General features: G+C 36.5%; 1 long non-coding RNA gene across 1 annotated transcript; it reads left to right on the forward strand.

Annotated features, from left to right (window-relative positions):
* Positions 1-136: 136 nt before the first annotated feature.
* Positions 137-17,227, forward strand: LOC132556096 (uncharacterized). The gene is made up of 3 exons (XR_009554462.1): positions 137-308; positions 5,740-5,851; positions 16,592-17,227. It is a non-coding gene; the product is annotated as an uncharacterized LOC132556096 (long non-coding RNA).
* The last annotated feature ends 7,110 nt before the right edge of the window (positions 17,228-24,337 follow it).

Raw genomic sequence — 24,337 nt, forward strand, 5'->3', positions numbered from 1 at the left:
CAAGCTGTATGTGTCTTGCGTTTTGATTGGATAACTCGATAGAAAACAGGTTGTAACTTATACATCACATCCAACCACCAATGGCGGCCATCTTTAAATGTCTGACCTGGGGCTCTAAACGAGGGAGTTGACTAGTTGACGGGAGATTTGTTACTGGGAAGATGAATAGTTGACCATACTATTTCTATACCCTCTCAAGTGACTTGTCACACACGCTAATTTATTTGTGGAACAACACCTGGATGTCCAGTGGCCGCTATCTGACGACTAAAGCCAGCAGTAATCCTATGAAGGTTCACTACCACTTTGTACGTTATATGTTCTTTCGGTTTGTATTTTGTATAAATCTGATAACCTAGAATGCCGAGGGTTTAAAAAAATATTTATTATGCTAACAGCTTGCGCAACATTGATTACGTCACGTTCTGTGATATTGTCCGGCATAATTGAACGGTTATGACAAAACATCGGTTTGTGTAATTGTTTATATTGCAAGAGTAAAATATTGATGACGTATATTTGTATAATGTGACGGAGGTAATTATTCATCCGAGTGCCTGTTTATTGTTACGCTCAATCGATTAAGCTAAACCAGAGAAGAGATAGACATTTACCAGGGTTACATTTGTAAAAGAAATATCACTGAATTTGTGTACATTTTCTCTTAATGAGATGCCTACTACTATAACCATACACATACAACTCTCAGCCAATACCACCACACGTTCGCCTTCACTTCACAGTCAACATTCACTTACGAAGGCAGTGGCCTCTCAACACATGGAAACAGGAACACTCACCACACCTCAATTCTTGTAGCCCATCCTACATTACTCGTTTCATTTACCCTTCCAAACTCTACCTAATATAATGTAGATACCGAAATCACCTTTTAACACCAACCAAGCACTAACGTTGTCCGTTGGGTGGGACTTAAAATGGTTTCCCTTCTGGAAATGTCCAACTTGCGCGGTGATGATCCCTGCAATGTCAGCGGTCGATGGAGATCGGGCGTGGTCAAGTTAGGATATGTTAGGTCAGGATCATATATCAAATATTACTATAGACAATACAAAATTATACTAGAAGTAGGCAACATGTGATCAAAGTAGATATCATGTCATGGGGGTCAACTTTTATGTCTTAGTAACAACTCTATCCCATCCCCCTTCAACCATTGTAATAGGCGATCACACCAGAACACGCATGAAGGGAAGTAACTCTAGTTCAGTGATAGGAATTTTTCTCGTGTCTATCTTAGACCGGTAATGTTTCAGTGTACTGAAAAATACAAACATTGCAGTTAAAGATGAAATGTTGTTCAATTTCAATAATGTTCTTTATAATAATAATTCCAGAGCCTTGTTTCTCGAGGGTAAACCTACCTACCAGATGAAGTAAGATTGCGTATGTTGGTTAAACCTCAGTAAGAATGTCAGTTTTTCATTTCAACTTTTAGAAATATGTTCCAGTTGTGATTTTACATTTGATCAAAACTTGCGCTCAAACTTATCTATAAATGTTTGAGTGAATTTTCCATGCTACAAATATCCTCTAACAGACCAGGTTGTTTGTTTGTTACAGGACGTTAAAGGGGTTTGTCCTCGATAGTTTTTTTTTCTATATTTCTGTTTAAATGCCATAATGCAATAGTCTGCGGTATCCATTCTCTCTCGGTACACAGACCACCAAGAAACCTACATGGTCCTGCCCCGTCTGAGGTATTTCATTTATCTCGGTATACAGATCACCAAGAAAACTACATGGTCCTGCCCCGTCTGCGGTATCCTGTCTACAGACCACCAAGAAACCTACATGGTCCTGCCCCGTCTGCGGTATCCCGTCTCTCTCGGTACACAGACTACCAAAGAACATACACGGTCCTGCCCTGTATGCGGTATCCCGTTTATCTCGGTATACAGACCATCAAGAAACCTACATGGTCCTGCCCCGTCTGCGGTATCCCGTCTCTCTCGGTACACAGACCACCAAGAAACCTACATGGCCCTGCCCGTCTGTGGTATCCCGTTTATCTCGGTACACAGACCACCAAGGAACCTACATGGTCCTGCCCCGTCTGCGGTATCCCGTTTATCTCGGTACACAGACAACCAAGAAACCTACATGGCCCTGCCCGTCTGTGGTATCCCGTTTATCTCGGTACACAGACCACCAAGAAACCTACATGGCCCTGCCCGTCTGTGGTATCCCGTTTATCTCGGTACACATACCACCAAGAAACCTACATGGCCCTGCCCGTCTGTGGTATCCCGTTTATCTCGGTACACAGACCACCAAGAAACCTGCATGGACTTGCCCGTCTGTAGTATCCCGTTTATCTCGGTACACAGACCACCAAGGAACCTACATGGCCCTGCCCGTCTGTGATATCCCGTTTATCTCGGTACACAGACCACCAAGAAACCTACATGGCCCTGCCCGTCTGTGGTATCCCGTTTATCTCGGTACACATACCACCAAGAAACCTACATGGCCCTGCCCGTCTGTGGTATCCCGTTTATCTCGGTACACAGACCACCAAGAAACCTGCATGGACTTGCCCGTCTGTAGTATCCCGTTTATCTCGGTACACAGACCACCAAGGAACCTACATGGCCCTGCCCGTCTGTGATATCCCGTTTATCTCGGTACACAGACCACCAAGAAACCTACATGGCCCTGCCCGTCTGTGGTATCCCGTTTATCTCGGTACACAGACCACCAAGAAACATACATGGCCCTGCCCCGTCTGCGGTATCCCGTTTATTTCGGTACACAGACCACCAAGAAACATACATGGCCCTGCCCGTCTGTGGTATTTAGTTTGTCTCGGTACACAGACCACCAAGAAACCGGTTCCACCCCGTTCAAGCTATTCAGGTGCATACACACATTTTGAGGTCGGAGGGAGGTCGCACGACGTCAAAATGTTACCTCGGCGATGACGAGCTTTTGTTTAAGATGACATGTTAAGACACGCCTTCACACGTGGCGCGTGACATGTCACGTGCAATATACCTCCGTATATATAGTGTATAATTTACAACAATGATGTATATAACTTACAACAATGATGTATATATATAACTTACAACAATGATGTATATATATAACTTACAACAATGATGTATATAACTTACAACACCGATGTATGTAACTTACAATAATGATGTATGTAACTTACCACAATGATGTATGTAACTTACCACAATGATGTATGTAACTTACAACAATGATGAATATATATAACTTACAACAATGATGTATATAACTTACAACAATGATGTATATAACTTACAACAACGATGTATATAACTTACAACAACGATGTATATAACTTACAACAACGATGTATATAACTTACAACAATGATGTATATAACTTACAACAACGATGTATATAACTTACAACAATGATGTATATAACTTACAACAATGATGAATATATATAACTTACAACAATGATGTATATAACTTACAACAATGATATATGTAACTTACAACAATGATGTATATAACTTACAACAACGATGTATATAACTTACAACAATGATGTATATAACTTACAACAATGATGTATTTAACTTACAACAATGATGTATATATATAACTTACAACAATGATGTATATAACTTACAACAATGATGTATATAACTTACAACAATGATGTATATAACTTACAACAACGATGTATATAACTTACAACAACGATGTATATAACTTACAACAACGATGTATATAACTTACAACAATGATGTATATAACTTACAACAACGATGTATATAACTTACAACAATGATGTATATAACTTACAACAATGATGAATATATATAACTTACAACAATGATGTATATAACTTACAACAACGATGTATATAACTTACAACAATGATGTATATAACTTACAACAATGATGAATATATATAACTTACAACAATGATGTATATAACTTACAACAATGATGTATATAACTTACAACAATGATGAATATATATAACTTACAACAACGATGTATATAACTTACAACAATGATGTATATAACTTACAACAATGATGAATATATATAACTTACAACAATGATGTATATAACTTACAACAACGATGTATATAACTTACAACAATGATGTATGTAACTTACCACAATGATGTATGTAACTTACAACAATGATGTATATAACTTACAACAATGATGTATATAACTTACAACAATGATGTATATAACTTACAACAATGATATATGTAACTTACAACAATGATGTATATAACTTACAACAAGGATGTATATAACTTACAACAAAGATGTATATAACTTACAACAAAGATGTATATAACTTACAACAATGATGTATATAACTTACAACAATGATGTATATAACTTACAACAACGATGTATGTAACTTACAACAACGATGTATATAACTTACATCAATGATGTATGTAACTTACAACAATGATATATGTAACTTACAACAATGATGTATATATATAACTTACAACAATGATGAATATATATAACTTACAACAATGATGTATATAACTTACAACAACGATGTATATAACTTACAATAATGATGTATATAACTTACAACACCGATGTATGTAACTTACCACAACGATGTATATAACTTACAACAACGATGTATATAACTTACAACAATGATGTATGTAACTTACAACAATGATGTATATAACTTACAACAATGATGTATATAACTTACAACAATGATATATGTAACTTACAACAATGATGTATATAACTTACAACAACGATGTATATAACTTACAACAACGATGTATATAACTTACAACAATGATGTATGTAACTTACAACAATGATGTATATAACTTACAACAATGATGTATATAACTTACAACAACGATGTATATAACTTACAACAATGATGTATATAACTTACAACAATGATATATGTAACTTACAACAATGATGTATGTAACTTACAACAATGATGTATATAACTTACAACAACGATGTATGTAACTTACAACAACGATGTATGTAACTTACAACAATGATGTATGTAACTTACAACAATGATGTATATAACTTACAACAACGATGTATATAACTTACAACAATGATGTATATAACTTACAACAACGATGTATATAACTTACAACAATGATGTATGTAACTTACAACAATGATGTATATAACTTACAACAATGATGTATGTAACTTACAACAATGATGTATGTAACTTACAACAATGATGTACATAACTTACAACAATGATGTATGTAACTTACAACAATGATGTACATAACTTACAACAATGATGAATATATATAATGTGACAGGATGGGGTGGTGAGGTGTGAAACGCGTATATTATGAACGATAAACTTATGTAATTACGTCTATAATGTGAGGAAATGGCGAAAAAGGGTTATAACTATGCAGAAATCTATTCATTGTTACATTAATTATATTACATTAATTATACCTGTAAGCGTTATGTAGCATTATCTGTTTGTACATGAAATAGTCGGCGAGCTGTGGAAGCATGGTCTTGTAGATGTTTTGACGGGAGCGAGAACTGGACGTGACGTAGTACGCCAGATGAGTAGTAAACAAATGTTATTTTTAGTACGAGTAGAAATTTTGGGAGTCGTACATCGTGGTTAAATGTGTTTGAAAGTGAAGTTGATTTGGTATGTAAATATAATATTAGATATTCTCATAAAGTTAATTGTGTAAACTGTGTACACAACTTATTCCAGCAAGAATTCAGCGGGAGAATGATTCCACGTGATTGCCATGGTAATTCCAGCAACGCTCCAGCAGAGATCAGTTACATTGGTTTGAGGGGTCACTTCTGTTTTGGAAGCAGAGGTGGGTGTTGCGTTATGTGATGCTTCTCTTTGTATTTTCCGCTAAGGGTGAAAGAGGCCATTTCCTCAAACTCCAAAGTGGCTGTCTTGTCTTGTATGTCTGTTCTTGTGTTAAATGTGGGATTTAGGATTTATTTTGGGAATTTCGTAGGGAGGAAAACTTAGGTTACAGTAGACCTAATCCTAATTTCTTGGGTGGGATGTAAAGACTGGTTAGGGAACATTGTAAATGATGGGATTTTGTAAGAGAACTATTAATTCAAATCATTACTATGTTTTTAGATCTTTAAAACCATTTCACTATCATTCATTCATAAGTTATAGAATATCATTTGGGGAGTTTTCTTAGGCTGTAGCTTGCTGGATCTAGGGTTTTTTACTTGTACTATTTATTCTATTGTATATTTATTCTCATTATTATTCCGGGAATTATTAAATTATTAATATAAAAATTCATCTTCCATTGTAAATAGCATTTATACATTTGTAAGCTATAGTGAGAATGAGGTGTGAGAGTGCTAGGTTGGATTATAATTTGTCATATGAAATAAGAATCCATAATTAAATTATTGAACTTTATACTACTCTTGGTTGTATTTGAGTGGAATCGCTGTCCCGGGGACAGTGATTGTGGCTTGATTATCTAAATACTTGATTAAAGCCATTCTGGTCTCAAGTCACTGTTAATGGTCAAAAGACAGATAATTCTTTGGAGTTCAGTTCTGGGCATGAACTATCCCTCAGTTGTATGGGACTGAGTTCTCTGCAAATGTCATTATCAGAAATACAAGTATAAGTCAATGTTGCGGACTTTAGATGGATGAAGAAAGGATCCAAGATGAATAAAGACATTCAATTATGGAGTAACATTTATTTAACAAAGTCAATGGGTTATATTTAATGAACTGGCATCAATCAGAGTGATTATTCAAACTTCTTTGTAGCAGTCAGCTGCGCTACCAAGATTAGTGGTTGATTATACCACTTGGCTGTTACATAGTTTTGGTGGCAGCGGAAACTTGGTTATCAGATGCTTATTTTTTATATTGTTTAATACACATAATTTTTATTAATCTTCTGTGTGTGTAACTAGTGTGTGTGCTAGTGTTGAAGATGTGTGTTTATATGGACAATTATTTTCCATGTATAGACTTGAGGAACCTATATTTTGGAAAATGTTGTGTAACTAGTGTGTATGCTAGTGTTGTGAGATTAGACGGTTGTTTATATGGACTACTATTTTTCATGTATAGATTTGAGGTACCTATAATTGGAAAATGTAGTGATCAGACTTTGTGGAATAATCAATTTTGATGGAATACTAAATATAATTCTGGTATGTGATTGAGGCCCACATACTGAATTCTCCAAAAGTTAATATGTTCAAGTAGCTAGAGAGAGCCAATGGGGTTAGGTTCTTGATAGATTATTTTGATGCAGACGTCATTATCTATTTTGTAACACATAGTTGATCAGGTTTAATACTATTAGGGGACACAACTCACGGATTCTGTGTACTGAGTAGAGTTGTTGTCTAGTTGTGGGAACTACCACCAGTGGATAAAGTCTTGTAGGTTGCTACTTTTCGTGTGAGACATATCTTTATAGAAGGTTAACCGGGGTATGGAGAGGTAGTGATCTGTTGTATTTGGATGCCTAACGGAGCTGGTGTTCAGGGCACCTAACAGATTTGGTGACTTTGTGGAATATCACTTTGTGGTGATATTGTTTTTTTCCCTTAGTGAGACATACATGGATGCGTATGGAGGGATAATTTTTTTTAGCTATAGCATTAACAGAATTATGTTATAGTTGTACTTGGACTCATTGAGTGGACTCAATGTGGAATTTTGAGAAATCATATACAGGTATATGCCGAACAAGACCTGGTGGTAGTTAAGGGTTTTTCATTGTCTAATAATACTGTAGGTGTACAGTTATTGTATTGAATAATTTTGGTGTGAAAATTGTATGTAATATACCGAAGTCCTGTAAGAATAATTGAACTAAGATTGTGAAACCATTATGTGATGACACAGATGTGTGTCTTAAGCAATGTTACTTTTTATTTTTTTCTCTTTACCTAATATTATAGTAAACATTGTTCCTAAAAATGTTATTAAACATAGATGGCAAAACTTGTATATTTACATTTTACAGGATTTTCAATCTTCCCTTACTTGACTGATTACTGAAATTCAAGAAACCGGGCCCTATTTAATTTTTCAAGTAACATTCCTTACGCTGGTTGATTGGAACTTTTGGGTAATTTGGATCATCCTAGTTTCTGTAACTATCTAGATAACAATCCGGTGTTCCGGTATATGTCTGAGTTCACCACCATACAGTGTGCTGTTCCGCTGTTAAGTGGTCATACTATTCCACCACACAGTGTGCTGTTCTGCTGTTAAGTGGCTCCAATCATTTCAGACAAATTCAGGTTTTCTTGTAAGGGTCTGAGTAAATACGCTTTTACAGATAGTGACTTCAGGTAAAACTGGCTAACAAACAATTCCAGTAAATCCTGCAACCTGAAATAATCTTGTCCAGAAGATGGCCAGCCGAAAGAGCTTAAGAATCCAAAGAAGACGCCAAGTAGATCCAGATGAAGATTCTGATGTTGAATTAATTATGAACCAACCTATTCAAAGGGACCAGACCAAAAATAGGCAGGGTGGAAAGAAGACAAGTAACACTTTTGATGTTTTGAGGTCACAACCGACATCTGAGGGTGAAGGTCAAGAATCTACTTCTGAAGGTCACTTGGACAACGACCAAGGGGATCATATGAAGAAACAACTTGATGATGTTACAAACAGAATGGACAAGATAGCAAACAACTTAGAGATGATGCAGACAGTTTTTCAATCAATTTTATCTCACAACAGACATTTAAACACCAGAGACACCAGTGACAACGCTGGACCGGTATGCATGAATTTTGGACCATCCAACCATAGGTCTCATCAATCTAATAATACAGACTCCAGTTCGGAACACATGTCTGAAGAAGAAGACGATGATAACATTACAGCTGCCTCTGTAGGTGTCGCTTATAAATCACAGAGCGTAACAACAAAGTTTCCTCCTTTTACTGATAAAGAAACCTGGAAAATATGGTTTAACAGATTTGAGACTGTCGCTGACAGGAACAACTGGGATAATGGTCAACGACTGGATCAGTTATTACCTAGACTGCAAGGCAAGGCTGGAGAATTTGTATTTGGACAACTGACAAGGAAAGTTCGAAACAACTACAATGCCCTGATCAAAGAATTACATAACAGATACAGAGTAGTAGAGACTTCAAAGACATTTGCAGCCCAGTTCAGCAAAAGGCAGCAAAAACCTGGTGAAACGGTAGAAGAGTATGCAGCTGAACTTAAGAGGTTATATGACAAAGCCCACAAAGAGAGAGACACAAAAACAAGATCAGAAGATGTTCTTCGCAAGTTCTTTGATGGTCTACAGAATCAAAAAGCAAGTTTTGAAGTGGAATATCATAAAGACCCTAAAGATGTAGATGAGGCAGTCTATTTTGTTGTCAGCTATGTGGAAACAAAGAGGTCACAAAAGACTGACAAGGAAGGTTCTCTCAGGCTAACTAAAACTGCTACAACTACTACTGATACAAGTGATGAGGATGACGAGGCAGAGGAGGAAACCAATCATGTACGGAATGTAGAAGCCGTCAGAAGTAAACCAAAAAGGGTAAACAACACCACAAATAAACCCTCCTCTCCTAGTAATACCGACAAATGTCTTACGCTCTCTAGAGAAATCAATAGAGGATATTAAGAATACCATCGCAAACTCAAGACCACGTCACAGCAGTAATCACCACAAGGATATCATTTGTTTTACTTGTAGCCAGCCTGGTCACATATCCCGTAAATGTCCACAACGTCTGCAACAAAAACAAAGCAACAACCACTATGACTCCAAAGGTCAAGTTCACCAAGGTCAATATCAACCTGCTTCACAGTATCAGGGTAATAGTCATCAAAGCAACAACACTCAGTCTGGCAACAGGCAACGGTACATCAATGACAACTATAGCAATGGTTTAAACTGTTAGAGGCTAATTCTAGTGACCGGAATGACGCCAAAGTACCTGTAACAAATGGTCATGAAAAACAAGATGAATCTACTTTAGAAACAAATCTACCAATAATACGTAAAACTGTTATAGCTAATGGTTTGTTTATTGAGGGAGCAGTACAAGGAATCAAGACCGTATTCACAACTGATACCGGTGCTACAAGAACAATTCTCTCCAAAAGACTATTTGAGAAAATACCAACACCAAACCGACCTAATCTTATGCCAGCAATCCCACTTCGAAGCGCCAATGATACACCACTTGAAGAGTATGGTAAAGCTGAATTTGAAATCCAACTAGGATCCTTGAAGATACAGCACGAAGTAATAGTTGCAGATATCTCCGATGATGCCCTCTTAGGGATTGATATTCTACAGAATAGTCCTTTACGTCTTGCAGACATATTACTTAGTAAAGGTATTATTACCTTAGGAGAACACACTATTATCTGTACCCAAGTTGGAAGGAAAATAATACGGAAAGTGACCGCTGCAGACCATTATATCGTACCAGCCCTTTCTGAATGCCTTATTGATACTTACATTGTAAAAACAGATGACCAAAGGCATTTCATCATTGAACCTACAGACAACATGATATCGAAGTACTCCCTGCTACTAGCACCATGCATTGTTGATATTAGTCAATCTACAACTGCCAAAGTTAGAGTCATGAATCCATTTCCAACTGATGTTTCCATCAATCAAGATACAGTATTGGGTACTGCAGAGCAATATGAACATGTTATTCCACTTGCAAGAAGTGAGGATGTCACTGAAACCTCTAATTACAACTCCATACGTAGAATAAAGATAACTAATGACTTTACAGATGACGGCAATAATACATCTACTGTGGAAAATGACATAAGCAACATTGTTCCACCACACTTGAAGAGTATGTATGAGGGGATACCCCAACAACTAGACAAAAATCAACGAAACAAAGTGGCAAAGTTACTTTCTAAGTACTCAGATTCTTTCTCCAGAGATGATACAGATTTGGGAGTAACACATCTGGTCCTACATGAAATAAATACAGGCGATACTAGACCAATAAAGCAACGTGCAAGAAAAGTACCTTTAGCATTTGCGAGGGAAGAGAAGAAGGCAATTGACCAATTGGAGAAACAGGGTGTCATTCAGAAATCATCTTCACCATGGAGCTCTCCGATTGTACTAGTTAGGAAGAAAAACGGGAAAGTACGACCTTGTGTCGATTACAGAAAAGTCAACAATGTCACAGTAAAGGATGCATTTCCTCTACCAAGAATACAAGACTGTCTAGACTCTATAGACGGCGCAAAAATACTTTTCTACTTTTGATCTGACTTCAGGATATCACCAGATACCAGTTAAGAAGGAAGATATACCAAAGACAGCTTTTATCACCAAATATGGTTTGTTTGAGTTTAAAACCATGCCTTTTGGTTTGTGTAACTCTCCGGCAACTTTTCAGCGCTTCATAGAAATCGCTCTTAGTGGACTACAATGGCTCACTTGCTTAGTCTACCTTGACGACATAATCATATTCAGCTCTACATTTGATGAACATATCAGAAGAGTGGAAGAAATAGTTGATAGATTACATAATGCCGGTGTGAAGCTTAAACCGGAGAAGTGTTCATTATTACAACACGAAGTTACTTTTCTGGGCCATGTGGTATCAGAAGGAGGTGTGCGCCCAAACCCAGATAATGTTAAGAAAATACAAGAATGGCACACTCCTACAACTGTGAAGGAAGTTCGTCAATTTCTTGGTATGGCCAGTTACTACAGACGCTTCATTAAAAACTTTTCTGATCTTGCCAGATCACTTATTCAACTTACAAAGAAAGACAAGAAATTTCTATGGACAGATGATTGCACCAACAGTTTCCAAACCCTCAAATCCAAACTGATGAGTCCAGAAATCATGGCTTACCCAAAGGATGATGGAGAATATATCCTGGACACCGATGCCAGCAATTATGGTATTGGTGCGGTACTCAGTCAGCGTTCTGATGGTGATACAAAGGTTATCTCCTATGGCAGTCGAACACTAAACAGAGCAGAAAGGAACTACTGTGTGACAGACAAGGAACTGTTAGCAGTGAAGTATTTCGTACATTATTACAGACAGTATCTACTAGGATGTAAGTTCCTGGTTCGTACAGACCACAGGGCATTAGTATGGTTATTCCAGATGAAGGAACCAAAAGGAAAAATAGCACGTTGCCTAGAAGATTTATCCTCGTATGATTTTGCCATCGAGTACCGTCCAGGGACCAAACACAACAATGCGGACGCTATGTCCCGATGTGAATATCCACATGATTGCCAATGTGACGTCGAGACACCATTACATTTACCCTGCGGACCTTGTACTAAATGTGTAAAACGAGGGAAAGATATGGATAATACATTAGTTCCTCAGGAGCAACCTGTGAGATCTGTAACAACAGGTCAACAGAAACGAAATAAAACAGGTGATGATCTACTAGATGTCACTTGGACCCCTTGGAGTACAACTTATAGTCCTGATGAAATTTGTAAGTCTCAAGCTAAAGATCCAGACCTCAAACACATAGTGAAATGATTGGAGAATGGCTCACGACCTGATCATTCAGACATTGTTGCTAGGAATTCTGCAGTTAAACACTATTGGCATATTTTTCAGTCTTTGACCTTCAAAGATGGCATTGCTTGCAGGAATTTTAACCGCCGTGCTGGTACTGGTCATTTTCTACAACTACTAGTCCCTACTACAATGAGAGATGAAGTCATGACTCATATGCACAACAACAAGTTGGGTGGTCACCTTGGTAAAAAGAAGACCCAGGAGAATACACTGCAAAGGTTCTACTGGTATGACATTAGAGGAGACATCAAAATATGGATTATGAAATGCACTACACGTGGACAAACAAAACTACCGATGAAGAAACCAAAGGCTCACTTAGGTGATATGTCTATAGGAGCACCACTTGAAAGAATGGCAACTGATATCCTTGGACCTCTTCCACTTACACCTCGAGGAAACAGATACATTTTACTGGTCACAGATTACTTCTTCAAATGGGTAGAGATCTTACCTGTCCCAGACCAAACAGCAAAAACATGTGCAGAGAAAATACTTGATGAAGTTATCAGTCGATTTGGTACTCCATTGTCAATACACTCAGACCAAGGCCGTAATTATGAGAGTTCCATATTTAGAGAGTTATGTCAATTATTAGAAATTAAAAAGACAAGAACCTCAGCCAGACACCCACAATGTAATGGCCAAGTTGAACGTTTTAACCGTACATTAGTACGCATGCTTAAAGCGTATCTTATAGGACAGCAAACCGACTGGGATAAGAATTTAGGTTGCCTAGCAGCAGCATATCGTGCAACTCCTCACGAATCAACTGGGCTAAGTCCTAATCTACTGATGATGGGCAGAGAAGTACGACTTCCGGTAGAACTAGTATTTGGTAGTAGGACCTCTTCTAATCAAAATGTCACAACTTACGGTGAATATGTAGAATACCTGAAATCCAGAATGCAATTAGCTCATGAGGTAGCTAGGAACCATCTCAAGTCCAATTTCCAGCGCAGGAAAGATTTTTATGACAGAAACCTGAGCCACATCTTGTATAATGTAGGAGACCCTGTATGGTGTTTAAACGAAGAACGTAAGATTGGTGTATCTCCAAAACTACAAGTCGCATATATTGGACCTGGTATTATTACAGAGAAGCTTACAGATGTCACATTCCGAGTTCAGCTATCTCCAAATCCAAAACAATCAAGAATCCTGCACCATGATACACTTAAGATGTATCTAGGAGACAAGCCTGATTGGATGAAGACTGTACTTAACTAATCTTTAATTGCCGTTATTATTTTAATACTATATACTCATTTATGATGAAAGATTTTTAATGAGAATTTAGAAAACCATAGACTCTAGATCCAGAATATCCAGCCTTGGCAAATCTTGGGATTATTTTGGGTACCACCAAACATCCATTAACTACTTCCTTTGTACTTCCAGACATCACGGACTCCAATACTAATAGACGAGGCCGTGTATATTCCTGCATGTCATGTGAGTTTAAGGACGAAAGGAGGCCTGTCGTCAGCCACATTTATAAGCACCACATAGCCTTGGAGTTATCTCCTTTCTATTGCACGCTTTGTTTATTCCGGGCCACCAGGAAGCACGATCTGGATCGCCATGTCTCCAGTTACCCAGACCATAAAGGGAAATTGAAACTCCGGCAAGAGGCAGGGATCCCATTAGAAGGACTGGATTGCCTCAAGCAATCCAGCTCACCAGTCTTTCTTAAAGAAGAGATTCACCTCAAGAGAATGTCGAAACCAGAGAGCGACTCAATTTGGAATAGCAGAAAACCAACAGATGCTGCACAGGAATTTTATGCCCTAACAATACTTCCTGAGGCTTTATTGGAACCATCGTGTGAGATACCAATGCCTCCTCTGGAGGACATTGATCTCACTCTCTTTGACCTTCCAAAGACATCTGAGGACAAAATGAATGTTAGTAGTCAAGCATCGCCATCTCTAGTTATGTCACCATCTACCAAGATTTCTGGTATTGAATCTATTTTAGAAATTTTGGAGCAAAGGACAAACATTGAGGACAATACTACCAAACTCCTCATCGAAATATCCAGGGAGGTTAACAACTTGAAACAGGGACAAAAAAGAATTGAGGAGAAATTGGACCTCTTGTTATGCCAACCAGCTTCCAAGAAGAGAAGAACCCTTAAGGAAAATATATGCTAATCATTGACTTGGTTTCCTTATAAATTCATCGTTGTTAAAACAATAACTTTATCATTAACCTTTTCATATAATTTATATTCAATAGTATATTCATATTGAATAGTTTACCAGTGTATATTGTTCATGGGGACATGAACGTATTTTAAGGGGGGAGTAGTGTGACAGGATGGGGTGTGAAACACGTATATTATGAACGGTAAACTTATGTAATTACGTCTATAATGTGAGGAAATGGCGAAAAAGGGTTATAACTATGCAGAAATCTATTCATTGTTACATTAATTATATTACATTAATTATACCTGTAAGCGTTATGTAGCATTATCTGTTTGTACATGAAATAGTCGGCGAGCTGTGGAAGCATGGTCTTGTAGATGTTTTGACGGGAGCGAGAACTGGACGTGACGTAGTACGCCAGATGAGTAGTAAACAAATGTTATTTTTAGTACGAGTAGAAATTTTGGGAGTCGTACATCGTGGTTAAATGTGTTTGAAAGTGAAGTTGATTTGGTATGTAAATATAATATTAGATATTCTCATAAAGTTAATTGTGTAAACTGTGTACACAACTTATTCCAGCAAGAATTCAGCGGGAGAATGATTCCACGTGATTGCCATGGTAATTCCAGCAACGCTCCAGCAGAGATCAGTTACATTGGTTTGGGGGGTCACTTCTGTTTTAGAAGCAGAGGTGGGTGTTGCGTTATGTGATGTTTCTCTTTGTATTTTCCGCTAAGGGTGAAAGAGGCCATTTCCTCAAACTCCAAAGCGGCTGTCTTGTCTTGTATGTCTGTTCTTGTGTTAAATGTGGATTTATTTTGGGAATTTCATAGGGAGGAAAACTTAGGTTACAGTAGACCTAATCCTAATTTCTTGGGTGGGATGTAAAGACTGGTTAGGAAACATTGTAAATGATGGGATTTTGTAAGAGAACTATTAATTCAAATCATTACTATGTTTTTAGATCTTTAAAACCATTTCACTATCATTCATTCATAAGTTATAGAATATCATTTGGGGAGTTTTCTTAGGCTGGAGCTTGCTGGATCTAGGGTTTTTTTACTTGTACTATTTATTCTATTGTATATTTATTCTCATTATTATTCCGGGAATTATTAAATTATTAATATAAAAATTCATCTTCCATTGTAAATAGCATTTATACATTTGTAAGCTATAGTGAGAATGAGGTGTGAGAGTGCTAGGTTGGATTATAATTTGTCATATGAAATAAGAATCCATAATTAAATTATTGAACTTTATACTACTCTTGGTTGTATTTGAGTAGAATCGCTGTCCCGGGGACAGTGATTGTGGCTTGATTATCTAAATACTTGATTAAAGCCATTCTGGTCTCAAGTCACTGTTAATGGTCAAAAGACAGATAATTCTTTGGAGTTCAGTTCTGGGCATGAACTATCCCTCAGTTGTATGGGACTGAGTTCTCTGCAAATGTCATTATCAGAAATACAAGTATAAGTCAATGTTGCGGACTTTAGATGGATGAAGAAAGGATCCAAGATGAATAAAGACACATTCAATTATGGAGTAACATTTATTTAACAAAGTCAATGGGTTATATTTAATGAACTGGCATCAATCAGAGTGATTATTCAAACTTCTTTGTAGCAGTCAGCTGCGCTACTAAGATTAGTGGTTGAGTTATACCACTTGGCTGTTACAATAACTTACAACAATGATGTATATAACTTACAACAATGATGTATGTAACTTACAACAATGATGAATATATATAACTTACAACAATGATGTATATAACTTACAACAATGATGTATGTAACTTACAACAATGATGTAACTTACAACAATAATATATTTCATTTTTTTTTTTATTTTGAAACAGAAGTGACAGCACACGGATGCTAGCTTTTGCCACTACAACAAACCTGGAGATTCTATCAACTACCGACACACTCTACTGCTATGGAACTTTCTACTCATGCCCAAGATTCTTCAGCCAGCTGTACACGATCCATGCTATGATAGATGATCAAATGTACCCGCTCGTATTCGCCCTTTTACCAGGAAATTCGCAAGTCATCTACACCAGATCCATGGAGAAGCTAAAATCTACGATGGAGGTTCTACAACTTCAACTCAACCCAACTTCAATTTTCATGGACGCCCAGAATGCAGCCAAAGCCGTCTTCCCAGGGATTACAGTGAATGGTTGTTTCTTTCATTCCACGCAGTGTATTAAGAGAAAGACCAAGCTACTTGGACTCCAGACCTACTACAAGGAAAAATAAAGACATCCACAGACTGATTCGTAGAGCCGCTGTTCTTCCACTAATACCACCACATCACATCGAGGACTACTGGTTCAACGCCTTGGAGGACCTTGAAGACGTCGACCTACCCGTAGATACAACGCTATTCACTGACTACGTCATCACCCAACGGATAGAAGGAGACCGACAGGTTTGGAACCACTTTGACAACGATGGACCCAGGACCACAAACATCTTGGAATGATGGCATAGCATATAATTCACGTACAGCTTCCAATCTGTGTAATACAATTCACGTACAGCTTCGAATCATAATATAATTCACGTACAGCTTCCAATCTGTGTAATATAATTCACGTGCAGCTTTCTGGCTGCATAATACAATTCACGTACTTCACGTACAGCTTCCAATCTGTGTAATATAATTCACGTACAGCTTCCAATCTGTGTAATATAATTCACGTACAGCTTCCAATCTGTGTATTGTAATTCACGTACAGCTTCCAATCAGTGTAATATTCTTTACGTACAGCTTCCAATCTGTGTAATATAATTCACGTACAGCTTCCAATCTGTGTAATATAATTCACGTACAGCTTCCAATCTGTGTAATATAATTCACGTACAGCTTCCAATCTGTGTAATATAATTCACGTACAGCTTCCAATCTGTGTAATATAATTCACGTACAGCTTCCAATCTGTGTAATATAATTCACGTACAGCTTCCAATCAGTGTAATATAATTCACGTACAGCTTCCAATCTGTGTAATATAATTCACGTACAGCTTCCAATCTGTGTAATATAATTCACGTACAGCTTCCAATCATAATATAATTCACGTACAGCTTCCAATCTGTGTAATATAATTCACCTACAGCTCCCAATCTGTGTAATATAATTCAACTACAGCTTCCAATCATTATATAATTCATATACAGCTTCCAATCTGTGTAATACATTTCACGTACAGCTTCCAGTGTGTGTAACACAATTCACGTACAGCTTCCAATCTGTGTAATATAATTCACGTACAGCTTCCAATCATATTATAATTCACGTACAGCTTCAAATCATATTATAATTCACGTACAGCTTCAAATCATATTATAATTCACGTACAGCTTCAAATCATATTATAATTCACGTACAGCTTCCAATAATAATATAATTCACGTACAGCTTCCAATCTGTGTAATACAATTCACGTACAGCTTCCAATCTGTGTAATATAATTCACGTACAGCTTCCAATAAGTGTAATATAATTCAGGCGCAGTTGCCCTCTGTGTAATATAATTCACGTGCAGCTTCCAATCTTTGCAATACAATTCACCTACATCTTCCAATCAGTGTAATATTATTCACGTAAAGCTTCGACTCATACTATTATTCAACTACTTCTTCGTATAATAATATTATGCTCGTACTTCTTCTTATATGCGTAATATAATTCACGTACAGCTTCCAATCTGTGTAATATAATTCACGTACAGCTTCCAATCTGTGTAATATAATTCACGTACAGCTTCCAATCATAATATAATTCACGTACAGCTTCCAATCATAATATAATTCACGTACAGCTTCCAATCATATTATAATTCACGTACAGCTTCCAATCATAATATAATTCACGTACAGCTTCCAATCTGTGTAATACAATTCACGTACAGCTTCCAATCTGTGTATTGTAATTCACGTACAGCTTCCAATCAGTGTAATATTCTTTACGTACAGCTTCCAATCTGTGTAATATAATTCACGTACAGCTTCCAATCATAATATAATTTACGTACAGCTCCAATCTGTGTAATATAATTCACGTACAGCTTCCAATCTGTGTATTGTAATTCACGTACAGCTTCCAATCATAATATAATTCACGTACAGCTTCCGATCATAATATAATTCACGTACAGTAATTCATTCGTACAGCTTCCAATCTGTGTAATATAATTCACGTACAGCTTCCAATCTGTGTAATATAATTCACGTACAGCTTCCAATCTGTGTAATATAATTCACGTACAGCTTCCAATCTGTGTAATATAATTCACGTACAGCTCCAATCTGTGTAATATAATTCACGTACAGCTTCCAATCTGTGTAATATAATTCACGTACAGCTTCCAATCTGTGTAATATAATTCACGTACAGCTTCCAATCTGTGTAATATAATTCACGTACAGCTTCCAATCTGTGTAATACAATTCACGTACAGCTTCCAATCATAATATAATTCACGTACAGCTTCCAATCATAATAGAATTCACGTACAGCTCCCAATATGTGTAATACAATTCACGTACAGCTTCCAATCTGTGTAATACAATTCACGTACAGCTTCCAATCATAATATAATTCACGTACAGCTCCAATCTGTGTAATATAATTCATGTACAGCTTCCAATCAGTGTAATATAATTCAGGTGCAGCTTCCAGTCTGTGTAATATAATTTGCGTACAGCTTTCAATCTGTGTAATGTAATTCACGTACAGCTGCCAATCAGTGTAATATAATTCACGTACAGCTTCCTCTGTGTGTAATATAATTCACGTTCAGCTTCCAATCATAATACAATTCACGTACAGCTTCCAATCATAATATAATTCACGTACAGCTTCCAATCTGTGTAATATAATTCACGTACAGCTTCCAATCTGTGTAATATAATTCACGTACAGCTTCCAATCTGTGTAATATAATTCACGTACAGCTTCCAATCTGTGTAATATAATTCACGTACAGCTTCCAATCTGTGTAATGTAATTCACGTACAGCTTCCAATCTGTGTAATGTAATTCACGTACAGCTTCCAATCTGTGTAATATAATTCACGTACAGCTCCAATCTGTGTAATACAATTCACGTACAGCTTCCAATCATAATATAATTCACGTACAGCTCCAATCTGTGTAATATAATTCACGTACAGCTTCCAATCTGTGTATTGTAATTCACGTACAGCTTCCAATCATAATATAATTCACGTACAGCTTCCAATCTGTACAGCTTCCAATCTGTGTAATATAATTCACGTACAGCTCCAATCTGTGTAATATAATTCACGTACAGCTTCCAATCTGTGTATTGTAATTCACGTACAGCTTCCAATCATAATATAATTCACGTACAGCTTCCAATCATAATATAATTCACGTACAGCTTCCAATCTGTGTAATACAATTCACGTACAGCTTCCAATCATAATATAATTCACGTACAGCTTCCAATCTGTGTAATATAATTCACGTACAGCTTCCAATCATAATATAATTCACGTACAGCTTCCAATCATAATATAATTCACGTACAGCTTCCAATCTGTGTAATACAATTCACGTACAGCTTTCAATCTGTGTTATATAATTGACGTAAAGCTTCCAATCAGAGTAATATAATTCACGTACAGCTTCCTCTGTGTGTAATATACTTCACGTATAGCTTTCAATCAGTGTAATATAATTCACGTACAGCTTCCAATCTGTGTAATATAATTCACGTACAGCTTCCAATCTGTGTAATATAATTCACGTACAGCTTCCAATCTGTGTAATATAATTCACGTACAGCTTCCAATCTGTGTAATATAATTCACGTACAGCTTCCAATCTGTGTAATATAATTCACGTACAGCTCCAATCTGTGTAATACAATTCACGTACAGCTTCCAATCATAATATAATTCACGTACAGCTTCCAATCATAATATAATTCACGTACAGCTCCCAAATTGTGTAATACAATTCACGTACAGCTTCCAATCTGTGTAATACAATTCACGTACAGCTTCCAATCTGTGTAATATAATTCACGTACAGCTTCCAATCTGTGTAATATAATTCACGTACAGCTTCCAATCTGTGTAATATAATTCACGTACAGCTTCCAATCTGTGTAATATAATTCACGTACAGCTTCCAATCTGTGTAATATAATTCACGTACAGCTTCCAATCTGTGTAATATAATTCACGTAGAGCTTCCAATAAGTGTAATATAATTCACGTACAGCTTTCTGTCTGTGTAATACAATTCACGTACAGCTTTCTGTTTGTGTAATATAATTCACGTGCAGCTTCCAATCACGTGCTTCCAATCTGTGGTAATATAATTCACGTACAGCTTCCAATCAGCTTCCAAATATAATTCACGTACAGCTTCCAATCTGTGTAATATAATTCACGTACAGCTTTATAATTCACGTACAGCTTCCAATCTGTGTAATATAATTCACGTACAGCTTCCAATCTGTGTAATATAATTCACGTACAGCTTCCAATCTGTGTAATATAATTCACGTACAGCTTCCAATCTGTGTAATATAATTCACGTACAGCTTCCAATCTGTGTAATATAATTCACGTACAGCTTCCAATCTGTGTAATACAATTCACGTACAGCTTCCAATCTGTGTAATACAATTCACGTACAGCTTCCAATCATAATATAATTTACGTACAGCTCCAATCTGTGTAATATAATTCACGTACAGCTGCCAATCAGTGTAATATAATTCACGTACAGCTTCCTCTGTGTGTAATATAATTCACGTTCAGCTTCCAATCTGTGTAATATAATTCAGGTACAGCTTCCAATTAGTGTTATATAATTCACGTACAGCTTCCTATCATAATATAATTCACGTACAGCTTCCAATCATGATATAATTCACGTACAGCTTCCAATCATAATATCATTCACGTACAGCTTCCAATCTGTGTAATGTAATTCACGTACAGCTTCCAATCTTTGTAATATAATTCACGTACAGCTCCAATCTGTGTAATACAATTCACGTACAGCTTCCAATCATATTATAATTCACGTACAGCTTCCAATCATAATATAATTCACGTACAGCTTCCAATCTGTGTAATATAATTCACGTACAGCTTCCAATCAGTGTAATATAATTCACGTACAGCTTCCAATCTGTGTAATATAATTCACGTACAGCTTCCAATCAGTGTAATATAATTCACGTACAGCTTCCAATCTGTGCAATATAATTCACGTACACAGTAATATAATTCACGTACAGTGTGTGTAATATAATTCACGTACAGCTTCCAATCTGTGTAATATAATTCACGTACAGCTTCCAATCAGTCTAATATAATTCACGTACAGCTTCCAATCTGTGTAATATAATTCACGTACAGCTTCAAGTCTATGTAATATAATTCATGTACAGCTTCCAATCAGTGTAATATAATTCAGGTGCAGCTTCCAGTCTGTGTAATATAATTCACGTACAGCTTCCAATCTGTGTAATATAATTCACGTACAGCTTCCAATCAGTGTAATATAATTCACGTACAGCTTCCAATTAGTGTAATATAATTCACGTACAGCTTCCAATCATAATATAATCATAATATAATTCACGTACAGCTTCCAATCTGTGTAATATAATTCACGTACAGCTTCCAATCTGTGTAATATAATTCACGTACAGCTTCCAATCTTTGTAATACAATTCACGTACAGCTTCCAATCATAATATCATTCACGTACAGCTTCCAATCTGTGTAATGTAATTCACGTACAGCTTCCAATCATAATATAATTCACGTACAGCTTCCAATCATAATATAATTCACGTACAGCTTCCAATCTGTGTAATATAATTCACGTACAGCTTCCAATCTGTGTAATATAATTCACGTACAGCTTCCAATTCACGTACAGCTTAATATAATTCACGTACAGCTTCCAATCATAATATAATTCACGTACAGCTTCCAATCATACTATAATTCACGTACTGCTTCCAATCATAATATTATTCACGTACAGCTTCCAATCAATCAGCTTCCAATGTGTAATATAATTCACGTACAGCTTCCAATCTGTGTAATATAATTCACGTACAGCTTCCAATCTGTGTAATATAATTCACGTACAGCTTCCAATCTGTGTAATATAATTCACGTACAGCTTCCAATCTGTGTAATATAATTCACGTACAGCTTCCAATCTGTGTAATATAATTCACGTACAGCTTCCAATATTCACGTACAGCTCCCAATATGTGTAATACAATTCACGTACAGCTTCCAATCTGTGTAATACAATTCACGTACAGCTTCCAATCATAATATAATTCACGTACAGCTCCAATCTGTGTAATACAATTCACGTACAGCTTCCAATCATAATATAATTCACGTACAGCTTCCAATCATAATATAATGCACGTATAGCTTCCAATCATAATATAATGCACGTACAGCTTCCGATCTGTGTTATACAATTCACGTACAGCTTCCAGTGTGTGTAACACAATTCACGTACAGCTTCCAATCTGTGTAATGTAATTCACGTACAGCTTTCAATCAGTGTAATATAATTCACGTACAGCTTCCATTGTGTGTAATATACTTCACGTACAGATTGCAGTGTGTGTAATATAATTCACGTACAGCTTCCAATCTGTGTAATATAATTCACGTACAGCTTCCAATCTGTGTAATATAATTCACGTACAGCTTCCAATCTGTGTAATATAATTCACGTACAGCTTCCAATCTGTGTAATATAATTCACGTGCAGCTTCCAATCTGTGTAATATAATTCACGTACAGCTTCTAATCTGTGTTATATAATTCACGTACAGCTTCCAATCTGTGTAATATAATTCACGTACAGCTTCCAATCATAATATAATTCACGTACAGCTCCCAATATGTGTAATACAATTCACGTACAGCTTCCAATCTGTGTAATGTAATTCACGTACAGATTCCAATCTGTTTCCAATATGTGTAATATAATTCACGTACAGCTTCCAATCTGTGTAATACAATTCACGTACAGCTTCCAATCTGTGTAATATAATTCACGTACAGCTTCCAGTCTGTGTAATATAATTCACGTACAGCTTCCAATCTGTATAATATAATTCACGTACAGCTTCCACTCTGTGTAATATAATTCACGTGCAGCTTCCAATCTTTGCAATACAATTCACCTACATCTTCCATATAATTCACGTACAGCTTCCAATGTGTAATATAATTGTGTAATATAATTCACGTACAGCTTCAAATCATAATATAATTCACGTACAGCTTCCAATCATAATATAATTCACGTACAGCTTCCAATCTGTGTAATACAATTCACGTACAGCTTCCAATCATAATATAATTCACGTACAGCTTCCAATCATAATATAATTCACGTACAGCTTCCAATCATAATATAATTCACGTACAGCTTCCAATCAGTGTAATATAATTCACGTACAGCTTCCAATCTGTGTAATATAATTCACGTACAGCTTCCAATCTGTGTAATATAATTCACGTACAGCTTCCAATCTGTGTAATATAATTCACGTACAGTT

This window comes from Ylistrum balloti, unplaced genomic scaffold (assembly GCF_031769215.1).
Source record: "Ylistrum balloti isolate Yb309-2 unplaced genomic scaffold, AGI_CSIRO_Ybal_v1 Utg370544, whole genome shotgun sequence".
Taxonomy (NCBI): domain Eukaryota; kingdom Metazoa; phylum Mollusca; class Bivalvia; order Pectinida; family Pectinidae; genus Ylistrum; species Ylistrum balloti.